This window comes from Plecotus auritus (genome assembly GCF_963455305.1).
Source record: "Plecotus auritus genome assembly, chromosome: 5".
NCBI classification, from domain to species: domain Eukaryota; kingdom Metazoa; phylum Chordata; class Mammalia; order Chiroptera; family Vespertilionidae; genus Plecotus; species Plecotus auritus.
In genome coordinates, this window is record NC_137776.1 from 167,032,478 (window position 1) to 167,050,544 (window position 18,067).

An 18,067-nucleotide genomic window follows, 5' to 3' on the forward strand; every position below is an offset into this window, starting at 1 on the left:
AAACAAGGACCTAAACATGCACTAATAGTGAAATTTAAAAGAACTAATCTAACAACTTGAATTGCTTGTTTTGTTTGGGGGGAGTGATTATTGTTAAAGCTGTCATCAAAACCATACATTTAAGGATTGGACATGCTTCCTGCTGAATGTCTTAAGTGAATTTTCCATCACCTGCCCATATCATCTAAGTGTGTAGGGTTTCCCTTCCTGGCACCTCAGGGCACAGTATCTACATCTGCTTGCTTTATGAACAGTGACTGTAGGGGCATGGTTTATCTCCCCACAAGCCCCTACAGAACTCAATCCTGATTCATTCCTTTACCTTCATGGACTCTGACTGGCACCTGATAAGTGATCTTGGAACGTTTAGTTAACTATGTTTGCTAATATCTAGTGTTCTAGTCAAGATTTATTTTTCCTTTTCTGACTGGAATTGCAATAGTAGTTAACTTACTCTGTGTCTGGTATTCTCTCCCTTCATCTTTAAAACCACCCTATGGAGTGGGTATTTTTAGCATTATCTCCATTTTACAGATGAAAATTGATTAATCTTTCTCATGGCCAACCAGCTGGTGAGTGGTGTAGTTGGGATTGCTAACCTAGGCAGCCTGACTCCAGGGTCAATTTTCCTTAACTGCTACACAGTCTCTTCTGAGTCCTTTATAGCAATGGGACTTGATCTCCTTCTCATAGGTCCTAATTGTAGCATGTGTTCATCCCTGGAGCAATCATTAAATTGGGGGAATGGGCTCACCAACTGGATTAAGTCAAGCAGGTCCTACCACTGGAATGAGGCAAGTGGTTAATTCCATACCAATGGCACACTGCCCCATGGGGTGGGCAAATGTAGGTTTACAGTGGTTCATATGGAAAAATATATGATACAAGAATAAACTCTGTGTTTCATGTACTCACAACTGTAAAACTTCTTTTGCCCACCTCTGTATAATATGGGAGCCTTGACATGTACATTGACATTTGGTTTAGTTTTAAGCAGGAGAAACTGATGGCTTAAAAAAGATACATTCTGGCCCTCACAGGTTTGGTTCAATGGATAGAGTGTCGGCCTGCAGACTCTAGGCTCCCAGGTTTGATTCTGATCAAGGGCATGTACCTTGGTTGTGGGCACATACCCAGTAGGGGGTGTGCAGGGGGCAGCTGATAGATGTTTCTCTCTCATCGATGTTTCTAACTCTCTCTCCCTCTCCCTTCCTCTCTGTAAAAAAATCAGTAAAATATATATATATTTTTAAAAAAGATACATTCTGTCCCATAACATTGATCATTTAGGACAGTGATTTTCAATCGGTGTGCCTCAAGAATTTTTAAAATAGTCAATACCTGACTAGTGAGGGGCATTGACCTATTTTCCCTTAGATTGTGAAATAAAAAGATGACAACAGCCAACACAATAGCTGTCCAGTGTGAATGAATCGAAGTTATACCTATTTATTTTTTTCAATGGGCAAAAATATGTTTTTTGATGTGCTACAGAATTTTAATAGTTCGTTTATGTGTGCATGAGGTGAAAAAGGTTGAAAATTGCTGCTCTAGGATATGGAAAAATTAACTTGTCAGGGAGCCACACCAGGCCTCTATTTTTCAGTTGCTTCTTAAGTTATAAGGTAGATGCCATCCTCACAAATCTCAACACCCCCCACATCTCAGCAGTTGTTAGGGTATAAACTGGCCTAGTGTGACTGATGAAGTTGACTTGGCTAAGTTCTCTGAAGAGAATACCCCATCGTATATGTATTGATTCAATATGTATCTATTGAGGCCTTTTCTATGCCAGGTCCTGGACACACTGCTAGGACACAACTGTGGACGGAAAACAAGACAAAACATTCCCTGCCTTCATGGAACTTATATTTTAGAGGGATAACCGATGGTAGGATCAATGGAAAGACCAATAAGTCACATATATCGTGTGTTAGGGATCATTGCTAATAAAGAGAAAAGGAGAAGAATAAAGTTGGGAGAAAGTATGGAAGCTGGATTACAATTGTAGTCTGGGTGGCCAAGGTCCACATCGATGAAAAGGCGACAGTTGAATAAAGACATGGAGGAGAGAACAGGCCCCTCCTGAGGAGGCAATGGAGAAGGCTTCTCAGGGTGGGTAGGCTTCTCAGGAAATGGGCTATCCTGTGAGATTCCCAGAAAATTCAAAAACGAAGCACCAAAAGCATTAGCAAATGTGTGCTTTTTAAAAAAATATATATTTTTATTGATTTCAGAGAGGAAGGGAGAGGGAAAGGGAGATAGAAACATCAGTGATGAGAGAGAATTACTAATCATTTTTCCTATCTCACTCCATAGGAATGTCTCTTCTGTTCTCTTTCCCAGAATAAGAGAAGTATGTGAGCTCTTTTACTTCTAGAGAATTTTCCAGGTACAGCTAAGGTGCAAACTGTGGGATTAGAATGGGATATGTTAGGAGCCAGCCTGGATCCAGCCAGAGTCAGAGCAAGAAATGAGCATTGGGGAGGAACAAAGCCCTTTTGGATCGATTTGGCCCTTGGCTATTCTTTAGGTCGTGCCACCTTCAAGCATGAAGAGCAAGCATTTCAAAATCTCCCCTTGCCACAAAGCAACAAAGGTACTGGGTGGAGGAAATAATTTTTTTAAAAATATTTTATTGATTTTTTACAGAGAGGAAGGGAGAGGGATAGAGAGTTAGAAACATCGATGAGAGAGAAACACTCATCAGTTACCTCCTGCACACCTCCTACTGGGGATGTGCCTGCAACCAAGGTACATGCCCTTGACCGGAATCGAACCTGGAATCCTTCAGTTTGCAGGCCGATGCTCTATCCACTGAGCCAAACCAGTTAGGGCAATAATTCTTTTTTAAAAAAATATGTTTTTATTGATTTCAGAGAGGGAGAGATAGGAACATCAATGATGAGAGAAAATTATTGATTGGCTGCCTCCTGCATGCCCCACACTCTGGATTAAGCCTGCAACCTGGGCATGTGCCCTGACCAGGAATTGAACCATGACCTCCCAGTTTATAGGTTGACGCTCAACCACCGAGCCACGCCAGCTGGGCGAAAATAATTATTAAAGTTGATAAAAATCTGTTTCAAGATGGTCTCCATTGAAATATTCAATGAAGCCAAATAAGTACTTGCCTCGTCTTTAATACACTGCATCGTGAGTTACACCAGGGAATTGCTGATGAAACTCTCCAGTTGGTTCAGCTGGCTCACTGTAGCTGTGTCTTATCATTATAGAACCTTAGCTGGAACATAGGGGTAGCTTCTCTATGACATCATTAAACATGACATCTCAGAACCTAGAACTTTGGCAGACTTGGAACTAATGTCGTTTTTATGCCATGATTATTAGTCGACATGTGGTCAGCCAAGATTCAGACAACTGCAGACACAGTAATGTCTATTTTTGACCTCCTGAAACCCATTTCCATGCAGCCCTCTCCTTTCCCCAGGCCTGCAACCACCAAATGAGAAATAAGCAAGGTATTAGTAGATGGGAGAGTGTCATTATTAGTGAGGGTTTTGAAGGGGATATTGGGCAGTTGAGGTAAACATTAAATTCTTACTCCTATAATGTTTCCTGTAAATTTGGTTTTATGAGTCATAGATTCCCTAAACTTGGTTATTTTTCTCTAATTATTTAAGAGGCAAAGAAGCTTCACTTGGGTGCACTGGACTGGGGGCTGGCACACTTTTTCTGGAAAGGCCCTGATAATAGTTGAGGGTTTATAGACCACATGCAGTGTTTGTTCCAAATTCTTTTTTTTAAATGTATTTTTATTGGTTTCAGAGAGGAAGGGAGAGGGAGAGAGAGACAGAAACATCAGTGATGAGAGAGAATCATTGATGGGTGCCTCCTGCACACTCCACAACGGGGGATGGAGCCCACAACCCGGGCATGTGCTCTGACTGGGAACTGAACCAGGATCTCCTGGTTCATAGACCGATGCTCAACCACTGAGCCACATCACCCGGGCTTTGCTGCCTATTGGTAGCTGAAAAAAGCAGCAGCAGTTCGCCGAACCCTGCACATGATGATTTGTCATTTTCAGAATTTAGTGTCAGAAAAACCAAATATGACCATGGCCAATGTTCCCCAAACCTTCTTTGGAGCAACAAGAATAACAACAAAGGGAGAAATAGCAGGTTTCTGTCTGAAGTAAGATCCTTTTTTGTGGTTTCCCATACAACCAGCCAGGTCTCCCAGGATGGGTTCCCATCTTTCCTCTCTTTATGAATTAGATAAAATATAAAGCATGACTATTTCAGGGACCAGATTGGTTTTGTAGTGAACATGTACACCCTGCACCCATTTCTTCCACTTTCCACCAAAAACATACTAACTTTTTCACGGGCAAATTTATCCCCCCTCCATTTTATAGCAGCAGCTATGCAGTAGTGTGGGATAATGTAGGCCAAAACTCACACTGGGACCCTGATTACCTTAACCCAACCTGCAATCCTATCTTCAGGCCAGAAAGCAGGAAAGCCAGCGAAAGCAGTTCCTAGCACTTACGACAGGGTTACTAAAACTTTCTCTTTCCCCACCTGATACAAACAAGACGATGCTGGTGGGCAGCTATTATAAAACACGCGGGAACCCGATCTTTGTTTAAGGCCAGCATCTTATAAAGCAGCGAGCAGACCTAGAGGGAATCTGGTTTTGGGGGGGGAATATCTTGACCTACTATCAGATATAATATAGAAATTTCTCCACTTGGGTCTACTTGCAAGAACTATGACTTAACATCATGATGGGTATCTAAAAATGTCTCCCAAAAAGTTCACCACAGTAGAGCAATATCTAACGTTGGGATTCAGGAAGTTAATTTCTGGACTCCAATATGTTCAGGCTCAAAATATTCACGAATGCTCTGAAATACCCACTTGCCAACTGGCATTCCAGTGATTGAAACTTGCTTCCAAGCCTCCTCCACTGCCTAATATTTATCAAGGCAGAACATGGAAGAAAAATGAGCCTTGGACTCACGAATGTTATTTTCCCATGTCATGGTATGCGAAAGGTGCTCAACTTGGGTAAAATAACCCGGTTCCAAAGCTGTGTGAGATCTTGAGCAAATTATTACTTATCTAAGCTTCTACCTCCTAATCTGTGAAACGGGATCATGCTCCCCTCATAGGGATATGGTGAGAACGAACAGGTATGAAGTCTAGTCAAGTGGGTACAGTTTCCAGCCCACGCCAGCCTAGGCAAGCATGCATCCCACGCTGACTTTCCAAGTTCATGTTTCAGAAAGGGCTCTCTCCCCTCTTAGAGCATAGAAAACGAACAGCAACTCATCGTGCTCCCTTCTGTGTTGGCTGACCTCCAGAAAGGAAAAGCAGGTTGCCACTGAACTGTCCACAAGCCTTTGGGACCACACTATGTTGGCCATACCACAGTGCTGGCCAACGTTTATACATGGCAATATTTTAGGAATAAAGCCTCCTACTCATCCTGAATCAAGTTGTAAGGTCTGGCCACACTGGGCTCGAGTCCTGTGTTGCATGGTAACTGCAAGGTGGAGAGAGAGCGGCTGCCCCTCAGAGCGGGCGCGATCCGTCCAGTTGACCCCCCGCCCCACTGTCTCCTTCTTACTTCCAGAACTCAAGGTGGAGTGGCAAGATGCCATTTACTTTTTGTTGTGGGCGTGCAGCTACTTTACTTTTACTACGATAACAAGTATTTGAAGTATTTCTAATGCGTTTGTCCACGATCTGCTTTGTTCTTTCTTCTTTGCCTCTGTGGTGCTGTTCTTATTTACGTGGCTTGGCTTCTGGTGGCTTTGAGTTTGAGACCCCTGATGTTGTTGCTTCTACCATCACAGCCAGGACTCTTACTGATGGTTACATATTGAAGATGTATCATGTCCGTCTCCCTTTTCTTTCCTCTTTTCTTCCCCCAAGAAGGGAAGGTGAGTGTTCACACGTACTGAACATCTCCCAAGGCCTCCGTTAAGAACCACGGATAAGAAGTGTGGGCTTGTTTCTAGGCATCACTTTCATTTCCGTCAACTTACAAGTACCCCGTTAGTGAAGGCGATTGTCCACTCTACCAATGAGCTGATCGAGGTGAGGCAAGTTTGTATAACTTATCCTAGCTAGAATTCCTTTAGAATCCAAGTCCGGGCCACCTGTCACATAGGGAGGAACACAGCGCCCGCTAAAACATGCAGATTTCTTAGAAGGGCCTTCAAGCCCTGGGTGAACTGGAGTCAGAGTGATTTGCTTTTGCTTCTGCACCAAGAAGCCACTGACCATGATTACCCTCCCTTTCCTTAAGAAAATGAGCTCTTCTTGAACTTCACTGCATTTGGAAGGAACACAGTACAGAATTAACTCTCAGCCACAGCTACTGTGTGACAAGCAGACAAACACCTGCCCCGTCCCCGGGTCCCTGGGAGGGGAGCAAGGCTGGGCAGTACTTTGCTTTTCGGGGCTGGCTGACTTTTCCACAGAACTCACTGCTAAGCAGCTTGGCCAGCCCGAGGGCAGGGACAGAACAAGCTGACGCCTCCCAGAAGCCTGTTTGTTCGTAAGCAGATGAAGTGCTATTAAAACCCAGAAAACGACCACATTCACAGAAATGAACAGCATTTTAATATGTTACAGGGTGCAGGGCAAATTTCTAGTCCTGGAAGAAAGGCCCTGGTCACATATTTTTCAGAAAAAAAAAAAAATCCCGGTTTTCCCTTGGCACTTGCCTGCCTTCTTTATTCCCTGACATGCACCCACATGTATTTTCCTAGACTCGTTTCTGACCTCACAGTGGGACTCATTAGCTCCAAAAGAATCCGGGTGGAGTCTCTTTTTGAGAAGTCAGGGTTGAGTGTTTTTTTTTTTTTTTTTTTTTTTTTAATTAATTCCAGGGTGGAATCCTAAGTGGGTTGGGAATTTTAAATATTGAAAAAAATTAACAAGAAAAAACAGAGTCAGTGGGAAAGAAATAAAGGGAGAAAGGAAGAGAAAGGATGAAAAGAAAGCCTGTGAGAAGAAAAGGGAGAAGGAAAGCCCAAAAGATGACGTGAACATTTTTTTACAAAACTATAAAATAAATCACCCATATACTGACTTGTTAACCACCTCAGTACTTAGAGACACACAGAGCTATTAGGTACCACAGAAGTAGAGAGGGAATGACTTAATACAAAACTCAGGTGACTCTTAGTCTTATCCTAAGGAAGAATGTCAGTTCATTCTTTCTTACCAAACGCCCTGGTGGTATCTTGTTCTGGGTGCACAGGTTTAGGCGTTAGTTTCATGGTGAGATTAAGTTGGTCAAGGATATACATGAAAGAAAGATGAGAGGCTCTGCTCCAAAGTGCTTTGTGTGGAGGAAGAGAATTGTGTCCATTACTAGAGTCTTAACACTCAGTATGCTCTGCAGACTAGCAGTACCATCTGGGAATTTGTGAAAAAGGAAGAAGGAAAGGAAGGAAGGAAGGGTGGGAGGGAGAGAGGGAGGAAAGGAGGGTGGGAGGGAGGGAGGGAGGACACAGAAAACCGTGTGGTGGTTACCAGAAGAAAAGGGGGTGGGGGCAGGTGGAAGAGGGTGAAGGGGATCAAATATATGGTGATAGAAGGAGACTTGACTTTGGGTGGTGAGCACACACCGCAATATACAGATGATAGAACTGTACACCTGAAATCTGTATGATTTTATTAACCAATGTCCCCCAATACATTTAATAAAATTTAAAATAAAGAAAGAAGCTACAGGAACAACAGCAACAACAGAATAAGAAATGAAAGGAGGAGGATGAGAAGGAAATTGTACACAGGAGGATAATGGATTTGTAAGTAGGACTTTCATTATGTGGACGAGAAGGGTGCATTCTCTTTAGTTCTCTAAGACCATACTATCGAAGGTCACATAGACTTGGGCATCAACTGGGAGCTTGATAGAAATGCAGAACTTTAGGCTCCATCCTAGATCCAGATCCAGAGAGCATGAATCTGTATTCCAGGATTCCCAGGTGATTCTGAGGTTTGAGAAGCACTGCCTTAAACACACCAGGGCGCTGTCTGTGGAACAGAGGACCTGGGACATGATGTATCAGCGTTGCCTGGGAATTGGGAGAAGTGCAAATTCTCAGGCCCCACCCTGGACCTACTGAATCAGAATTTTTAAGGGTGAGGCCCGGATGTATATGTCTTAACAAGCCCTCCAGGTGATTGTGCTGCATGCTCAAGTTTGAGAATCACTCGGGTTAGAAGCTGTCTGGAGGAAATAAATGGTAAAAGAGAGTGAGGAGAAGAGAGAAGGGAAGATTTAGATTGGGGTTTTTCTCCACTCTATCAGGGAACTTCTATGTGGGGACATGATGAGGTCGGGGCATGGAAGTCTTCCACTTTTATAGAGAGCAAAGGGACCAGACAACTAGACTAAGAGGCATTCTCACCTCCTATCACTATGTCCATTACCTTTTGAGTTTATCACCTTTATCTGAGACAAAATTATTAAATCTTTTTTACCCCCATCATGTATGCTTTTGCTCAAGAGGGAATGTAGCCAACATGTTCAATGGCATGGGGAGGACATTACATCCCCAAGTCAACGTCATATCATTTTATTCTTAAGGAATGGATGATAAATAAATCCAGCCAGGGAAGATCCTCAAATGAAGAAGGAACTTAAGGGGTCAAAGATGAGGAATCTAGTGCCTGGTTACATGAGGATGCCAAGGATATAGCATGGGACATGCTTTGACCCAGTGGTTCTCAACCTTTCTAATGCCGCGACCCTTTAATACAGTTCCTCATGTTGTGGTGACCCCCAACCATAAAATTATTTTCGTTGCTACTTCATAACTGTATTTTGCTACTGTTATGAATCGTAATGTAAATATCTGTGTTTTCCGATGATCTTAGGCGACCCTGTTAGCGGTTCTCAACCTATAGGTTGCGACCCACAGGTTGAGAACCGCTGCTGTAGAGCCTAAGATCATCGGAAAACACAGATATTTACATTACGATTCATAACAGTAGCAAAATTACAGTTATGAAGTAGCAACGAAAATAATTTTATGGTTGGGGGTCACCACAACATGAGGAACTGTATTAAAGGGTCACGATATTAGAAAGGTTGAGAACCACTGCTTTAACCCTTTCCACATACCCTCTACTCTTTGACGTGGACAACTATTCTTTATTGATGTTAAATAAAGTCATATACAAGTGGTCTTTCGGGCTCCATTTTCCACCACATTGCTGCACCTATGAAGCCACTGCCCTCCTAATGTTCAGTACATTCTCTTACCACTTTATGGCAATCCAGAAAGATTACAAAGATGACTATAGCTGTCTAGTGTTGCACTTTACCTGCTCTTCTTGAGACTGTAGTTGGAGAGGATCTACACTAAGTAAAGAGGAAGGGCTGGGGGAAGTGGCCAACCTTCTCTTCTCTGTTCCTAATAGTGTCACTCTGGGTATGTCCCTCCACCCTGAGCTTTATGGTTATAATCTGAATATTAAGAGAGTCGCTGGCCCCCCAAACTCTTCACTTCCCTAAGGCCCTTTTCCATTCTGGCGACAACAACATTGCGGAGAGCTGTCAAGAGGACTGGCTAGTTGCGATGGTTACTACAGAAGCTGATTTGGGCAAAGGCACACTTCCTAGAGAAATATGAAGCTGAAAGTCAGCATACGAGGAAAAAGAGAAAAAATGATTATATCAACAATCCAGAGACAAAGTCAGGGTTTAGGGGTGCAGTCCAGATATGCTGCCAAAAAGACAGGCCCTGTAGCGCATGTTTCTGTGAATCACCAAGAGAACTTGATGACCAGGCTGATAATGGGTGGAGGAGGTAGTTTAAGTGTGTAGAAGAGAATGCCTGTTTTAAGAGCATCTTAAGGAGAAAAAAAACTAGATTTTTCCAACTCTGCTTTCCCATAGTCTCCACTCACTGATTCGGAAAACCAAACAGAGTTGGGATCTGGAGGGGCACTCCACAGTGACTCACACAAACAAAAACAATGAGGCTTAGAAAGAGCTCTGCTCAAATCAAAGTTTAGGGTTTCAAAGAACTCATGTTTTTTTCTTTATCTTGATGTTTCTTTTAAATTAGAAACAGCAGGGTTTAGAACACAGAGACTAAAGAAGGCTTTTTCACAGATCTAGGAAAAACCTCTAGAATGCACCTAAGCTTAAAAGTTTTCATGTGTTAAATATGTATGGATACAATTCCAAACACTGAAGATTTCATTTGATCATTTCTTATAAAATCTGAGATACTATAAGATATATCATTAAACTGACAATTCTACATGCCATGACATTGTAGTATATACTCCCATTTCAGAGATGTTGAAATAGAAAAAAAATGTTTTCGATGAATGACATATTAAGGATACTCTGTTGAATATTATGGTTTATGTTTAAGTCTAACTTTAACTGCTACCTAGACACTATTATATCTCAGGATATGGTTAGGCAACTCTGGCTAAGACCTCAAGGCCTTCTTCTAATACCCAGGTCAGAATCCTGAGCACCAAGCCAGTAGAATTAAGTGGAGAGGATCATTGGTGGCATGCTGGTAACAGGGGTGCTGGGTGGTTGGGTATAAAAAGCTTGATTGTCTTGGAAAATTGATAGCATGGCACGTAAAAGGCCAAGGATAAGAGCGTTCTTCAATTTCAGTTCCAAGTAGATGACAGTGCAGTTATCTCCACCCTTGTTTCTTCTTTAGTGAAAGAGGCTTGGGACCATCAAGGCATCAAATCCATAAGATCCACAGAATGTCTCATTCACCTGTGTAGCATCAGCAAGGAAGCACTGGGCTAATGTTTGTACTTTCCTTTGAAGTGTTCGTCTTTCAGTGTTGTTGTGAAGTTTCCTCTAATTTAGCATGCTTGCCTGAACTGAATATGGGGTTAGGAAATTAAAAAGCCTGGGCAACTGCCCCATGGACAATTAGTATAGTAATGGGACTCACAAGGAAATGTGCTTAATTGAGAACAATGGACTGATCAGTAAATTATGTGAGCACCTACTTCTTTGTGAGAATCCTGAATCCTTACAACAACAATTACACTGGGTCCTACTATTGCTTCCATAGTGAAGATCAGGAAAATGAGGCATTCTTGTCCAACTCATGTGGCTCGTAAGGTAGGAGTCAGAATCAAATGTGGGTGGTTAATTTCAAGAGCATGTGCTTTTAATCACTGTACCCATAAATAAAAAATCAATCTTTCCATCAAGGAGATTCAGACACATAAACTAGCTGTAGCACAAAGAAAAGTACTTCAATAGAGATGTGTACAAAGTGCTATGGAGCCCAGAGAATGAAGCAATTACATTCAGGGATCTTACATAGGTATTAATAAGAAAATTGAGCATGGATGAGTTAGACTTTCTTTTTAATAAGGGAAACATCTTATTATTCTATAATTTCATCTCATACAGTTCCAAGATACCACACATTTGCCTGTTTGTAGGTTGAACAGTAATGTACTCACTCCAAAATTCATGGGTGTCCAACACAAGGGTCTTTAGATATAAACCAACGTGTGGGTTGCAGAAAGTTTCAAACACACACAAAAGTAAGGAGTATAATATAATAAACCCGCAAGTACCCTTCCCTCAGTTTCCATTATTATCAGCATTATGCTGCTCTTGCTTTAGCTATACCCATCTTCCTTTTCTCCAGGCCCATTTCTTAAAATTTATTCCGGAGCACTTGAAACCAAATCCAAGCACTCATGTTATTTCACTCGTTAATATTTCAGGATGACTAGCTAAATATACCAGCTTTTAAAACATAATAAAAATATCATTATCCTAACCAATGACATGAGCAATTCCAAGTATTTCATCTAATCCCCAGTCTATGTCTAAATTTTCTTGATTAAAAAAGCATGGTTTTAATGGATGAATTTCTACTTCTTTTGTACAGAATAGAGATAGTTTTCTTTCTCTGTTCTAGTCTGGCATATTTGCAAAGACATGGAACCTTTTGGAGGAGCAATTTAGGCTGTTCAGAAATAAATATAAAATGAACAATTTTTATAGATCACGCATGAACCATAACTTTATTTATAAGGTTAAAGCTACAAAGTAGATTGAAAGCAAACAGCTGGCAATGATGGAAATGAAACGGCATGTGCCCTGTACCTGGGGACTCCCCTGCATGCTCTTTTGGTATGTTATATGAAAGCTTCCCCCACCCCACCACCAATATTTTATTTCATTCTTTCCTTAGTATTGTTTGAGCACCTGCTATATGCCAAGTCTCACCAAAGACATATTGATAAATAAGATATAACCCTGTCTTCAAGGGGGAGGGATGGAGGTGAATGATAACCATCTGTTATCATTGGGCCAAACTCAGAACTGCAGTGGCGAGGCAACTACCGGCAGGGGGAAATCAGAACAGGAAAGAGGAGTCTGCTGGATAACAGGGGGAAAGGCATATAGAAGAAGTCGAGTTTGTAAATTAAAGTGGTCTATATGTCAGAAGGTAAAATTAGGAAAGAAACCAGGTGGAACTATTTGAGACATTTTATAAATTTTTAACTATAAGAGAGGGGACAAGGAACTGTAGGAATCTGTAGAGTTCCATGTCCCATTCTTGTTTGTACTGTATGCACTTCACTCCTGGTTGTCTTGGTACTAGATCTTCAAATTATAGGGACTGTATTAAAATATAAAGCACATTAAATAAACATAGTCTGAAGCAGAACTTGTAGTTTGCTTTACCTTGCGGAAAGTTCTTGGGTGTGGTTTGGAAGGGGTGTATGATAGTTGACCAGAAGTTCAACTAGACCTGAAGCTCAGCTAGCTGAGAAGTTCAGCTTGACCAGATCACAGAGACAGGTCCTGCCATTAAGATCAAGGAAAAGGATGACTGTGACTTGGGTATATTTGTTTTTCCTACAGTTTACAATACAACTAGCAAAACAGAAGTAGTAATAATGATATGCTGAGATCAAGAATACAAAAGAATGGGTGTGCCTTCTGTTGCCTCCATTGTTCCACTGGCGAGGGTCATCGAAGTTTGACCATGTCAGCAGCCTATGCAGTGAGGAATCAACCAGAGCTCAGCGCTTGGTCTACCTTTTATTCTAGTAGGAGACTCCAGAGCACCCAAGAGTCTACCCTATTAAAATAAGTTTTTACAACAACATGTTATTGTCTTCTGAATTCCATTCTTTATTTTTGGGTCTACTTAAGGTTCAAGTGTAGCAAGCTGGACAGTGGCTTAAGATCAAAGTGATAAACTATTTTGATAGGGATAAAAAGGTGTGTGTGTGTGTGTGTGTGTGTGTGTGTGTGTGTGTGTGTGTGTGTTGAGAGCTTCTGGATATATCTAACCTATTGCTTCTCCTTCTGAATCTCCATACACCACACTCATACACAGAGTATATTCATTATGTAGTTGAATATCCATATTGGTTTGCCTGTTCTACTCATTGCTGACTAGAAGGAATCTTGGAATGAGAAAGGGCAGAGATCACATACCCTGTGTTTTATATAAGCTGATCTTTGGGTGGAGACGAGAAGGTGGGTTTAGAATAAAGTCAGCATCATCTCAGAGCTCAAGAACACATGGTAGAAAGAAAAGTGTGGGGATGGTATCACAATGGTGGGGTTAGGTGAGAAATGGGGGTAGAGGAAAGTGACATGGGAAAAGGAAATGGCTTGTATAAAGACCTCAAGACTAGAGTGTGGATATTCAGAAAACTTAAAGGCATTCAACATGAGGTCCTCTGAATGCTGCAATTATGACTTATGGAACATTTGGGGCTGTCCTTTAAACGTAGCCTGAAGTTATTTGGTGGGACTCTTACAAAAAACAAAGCTGCCTTGTGATTAGGAACATTTTCTTTTGCAAACATCAGAAACATAGCCTGTAATAATAAACTACCATAGTTATAAAGCTTGCCTGGGGTTGAAAATGCCAGCCATATTCTCGCTAGGGTGTAAGCTCTAGAAAGTGTGCTGTGGCTTACTTGGAACCTTAGCCTTGGACTTCAGGTGTCAGGAAAGTAATTTCCAGATCTTGTAGGTATTGCTTCTTTGTACCTCAGGTTTTTGTTGTTGTTAATTCTCACCTGAGGATATTTTCCCATTGATTTTTAAAGAGAGTGGAAGGGAGAGGGAGAGACAGAAAGAAACATTGATGTGAGAGAGACACATTGATTGGTTGCCTCCTGCCTGCACCCCAACCAGGGCTGGGAACCTGCAACCAACGTAAGTGCCCTTGACTGGAATCGAACTCGGGATCCTTTAGTCCGTGGGATGACACTATCCACTGGGCCAAACCCGCTAGGGCTGTGTGTCAGTTTTCTTTAATATAAAGTGGGAGCTCTGTAGAGTTAGTGGCGATGGGTTGGGGAAGGGATGAGCAGAGGGAGGAACATCAACATTTGTTCAGCCAATGCTCCATGTTAGGCATCCACATAACTTCCAATTCTCACAACTTTATGAGACAATGGAGGAGAAAGTACATTTTAAATTACAGGGACAGAATACAAATTCTAAGGTGCACAAAAAAGAGTTTGGAACTATTTCCCCTTTGACTATATAGTTTGTAGATTCACAATACAAGATCCATAGTCTTTGAAAGAACCCTATAAAATAAAGAGCTAATATGCAAATGGTCATCACACCCTCACGCCATCACGCCATAACAGCTCAGACACTCAACACTGGGGAGAGAGGAATGGGGACCAGCCAGGCTGAGGCCCGGGAGAGGGACAAGTCGCCCGCCCTGTGGTCCCGGGCACCTGTGGCTGTGACCCGGGCAAAGCTGCCCGCCCACGGTCCACTGCAGCTGCGGCTGGCCTGGGTCCTGGGTGCCTGTGGCTGGCCAGAGGGAGGGAAGCCCGGGTCCTGGGTGCCTGTGGCTGGCCAGAGGGAGGGAAGCCCGGGTCCTGGGTGCCTGTGGCTGGCCAGAGGGAGGGAAGCCCGGGTTCCGGGTGCCTGTGACCTGCCAGAGGAGGGAATCCTGGGTCCTGGGTGGTGGGCAAGGCAGAGGTGGTTAGGGGCGATCAGGCCGGTAGGGGAGCAGTTAGGGGCGATCAGAGGCAGGCAGGGGAGCGGTTAGGAGCCAGCGGTCCTGGATTGCGAGAGGCAGTTGGACATCCCCAGAGGGGTCCTGGATTGGAGAGGGTGCAGGCCAGGCTAAGGGACCCTTTCCCCTCACCCCCTCCCCCGTGCATGAATTTTGTGCACTAGGCTTCTAGTATGGTATAATTGAGAAATGGACACAGGTAGTTTTTGCTACTTTTTTATGGTCTTCACTGTAATCCATTCATTCAGGTTTTTCTAGTTTGTCAGTTTGCACTCTTTATTCCACTTGCTGATCAGATACACTGTTAGCTTCCAGGAGCATAAACTAGCTTGAGCACTTGGCTGGAAGAGTGAAAGGTCCAGTGGACACAGTGAAAGGAGGAATCTTCATGATTCAGAAGGGCGAGGATGGGCGGGTAATAGACAGGTCAGGACCTGGGAGGGTGGAGCAAACACTAGAAATAGTTTCTATGAGGAGTGGGTGTGATCAGCATTTCCTCGGAAGAGAAGGGGACAGCAGTCTCGTACAGACACCCAAGCAGCCTAGAGTTTCTTTAGAGTAACTTGGCTTCTTTCACAAAACTTAACACCCAGGAGAGGATCCCATATGTTTGGTGGCTTTGCCTGCAGCCAGGAACCTGTGGCAGCAGTACCAGCTGGAGACAATGCAGCCCTGACAATATGTTTGAGCTTTTCATTATTTTCTAAATAGTCCATTTCTTCCAGGTTCCATCCAAGTCTACACTTTGGGTCCAGGTTACCTTGAATGGCTGGTTGTTAAGATAATTAGGGGAAAGAAATAAAGATCTGAAGTTGTTGTTACTGCCCAAGGCCACAGTTAGGAGGGAATCGTAAGTAGCTCTAACCCATAACGCCCCCCCCCCAAAAAAAAAAAACAAACAAAAAACCAGTATTGCTGCTGCTATGTTGGTTGTTAAGGAAGCATAAGAAAGTAATTCTGATGGAACTTGGCTAGTAAATTTGAGATATTAAGTGTCCACCTTTTATGTTCACCTGTAGCATAAAGCACAAAGATATTCAGAAAGAATGAAGGGGGAGAGACAAAGAAAGAGAAACATTGATGTGAGAGACACGTTCATTGGTTGCCTCCTGCACTGGGATTGAGTCTACATCCGAGGTACACGCCCTTGTTGGGAATTGAACCCAGGACCATTCAGTTCTCGGGCTGATGCTCTATCCACTGAGCCAAACTGGTGGCTAAGGTAGAATGGTTTAGAATTCTTTATTGTCCAACCTTTCATGCATGCCTATATTTTCACCAATAATAATGCCATGATGAACTTTATTATGCCTAAAACTTGCTTTATATTAGCTCAACATATATAAAAATACTTTTACTGTTAAAGTGCTTTCTAAAATTACTATACCAACTTACACTCTCACTGACAATGTATAAAATTTCCTATTTCATTGTACATTTGCCAGCAATGTTTTTAATGTTAAAAATAAGTCATTGCTAATCTGATAAACAAAATGGTTTCTCACTATTTTAATACTGGTGAGGTTGACATTTCCTCTTATACATATGAATTTATTATATTTCTTTGTGTTCTTGAGTCCCATAAATGTTTTTCAATTTATATAACACATACATTATAATAAAAATTATTCCTTGGTCTGTCATAAAAATGTGTCTTTACATTTTGATTATGATTTTTTGAATGACATCCAGACTTTCTATGTACTTTTGCTATGAAATCTGCTCATCATTCCTACTATGATTTCTCTTACCTTCTAGGTTTAGGTTTTTAAGTCTTCAAATTCTTGAGAAAAAGTCTAAAGATACATATTTTTGTTTTAGTATTTATGCTTAACTCCCTAATGAACCTTGAATTTATTTTTTACATGATAAAATAAAAGCTTTTCAATTTTTTACCAATTGTCTAATGCCAGTTACTCAAAATTTCTCTCACTTTCTAATATAATGAAATTCCATTGATTATTGATGTTTTCTTGATCACTTATGAGTTTTTAAATAGAATATTTGAAATTATAGGTATAGACTATCACAGTGCTGCTTTTGTGATTCTTGACCTAGCATGAACTATTTTAATTACTGCAACTTTTTAATTTTTTAGTACAGATAGCCCTTTTCATTATTTTTTCTTTAAAATATTATTTTTTTTATTCTTAACAAATACTAAATACATAATTTGGTCATGCTACTACCTGCTCCTCCCTCCCCCCCCCCCCCCAAAAAAAAATCCAATATGGCAAGTGTGATTGGAATTACATTAGTACTATAATTTTATTGGGAAAAATCAATATGTTTAAGACATGTTTTCTCATCCAAGAAATGAAATGCTTCTTATTTGAGCATTTATAAATGTTTATAGATTTATAGAGTAATTTTATAGTGCTCTTCCTTGTGACTACATATATCTTATTTATATAATACATACCTATATTATTATTAATATTGTAAGATTTTTTCACTATATTTTTATTTATAAACTAGAGGCCCGGTGCACAAAATTTCATGCATTGGGGAGGGGGGTCCCTCAGCCCCGCCTGTGCCCTCTCGCAGTCCGGGACCCCTCAGCAGACATCCCTCTCGCCGTCTGGGACTCGCCCGCCTCACTTGCGAGCCGTGAGCCTGGCTTCTGGCTGAGCAGCGCTGCTCCTTAGCGCTGCCTTGGAGGCGGGAGAGGCTCCCGCCACCGCCGCTGCACTCGCCAGCCATGAGCCCGGCTTCTGGCTGAGCGGCGTTCCCCCTGTGGGAGCGCACTGACCACCAGGGGGCAGCTCCTGCGTTGAGCGTCTGTTCCCTGGTGGTCAGTGTGCATCATAGAGGCCGGTTGTTCTGCCATGAGGTCAATTTGCATATTAGAATTTTATTATATAGGATGACATGCAGGAAAGCTCTTTGTTTTTGTATATTTATCATGTAACCACCCAGTTTCCTGAACTCAGTGTTTCTAATGGATTTTCACCTTGTAAAGTATATCATCATATCTTCTGTCAAAATGAAAATTGTTACTCTTAACTTTTTCTTTTTATACCCTTTATTTACTTTATAAACTTATATACTATG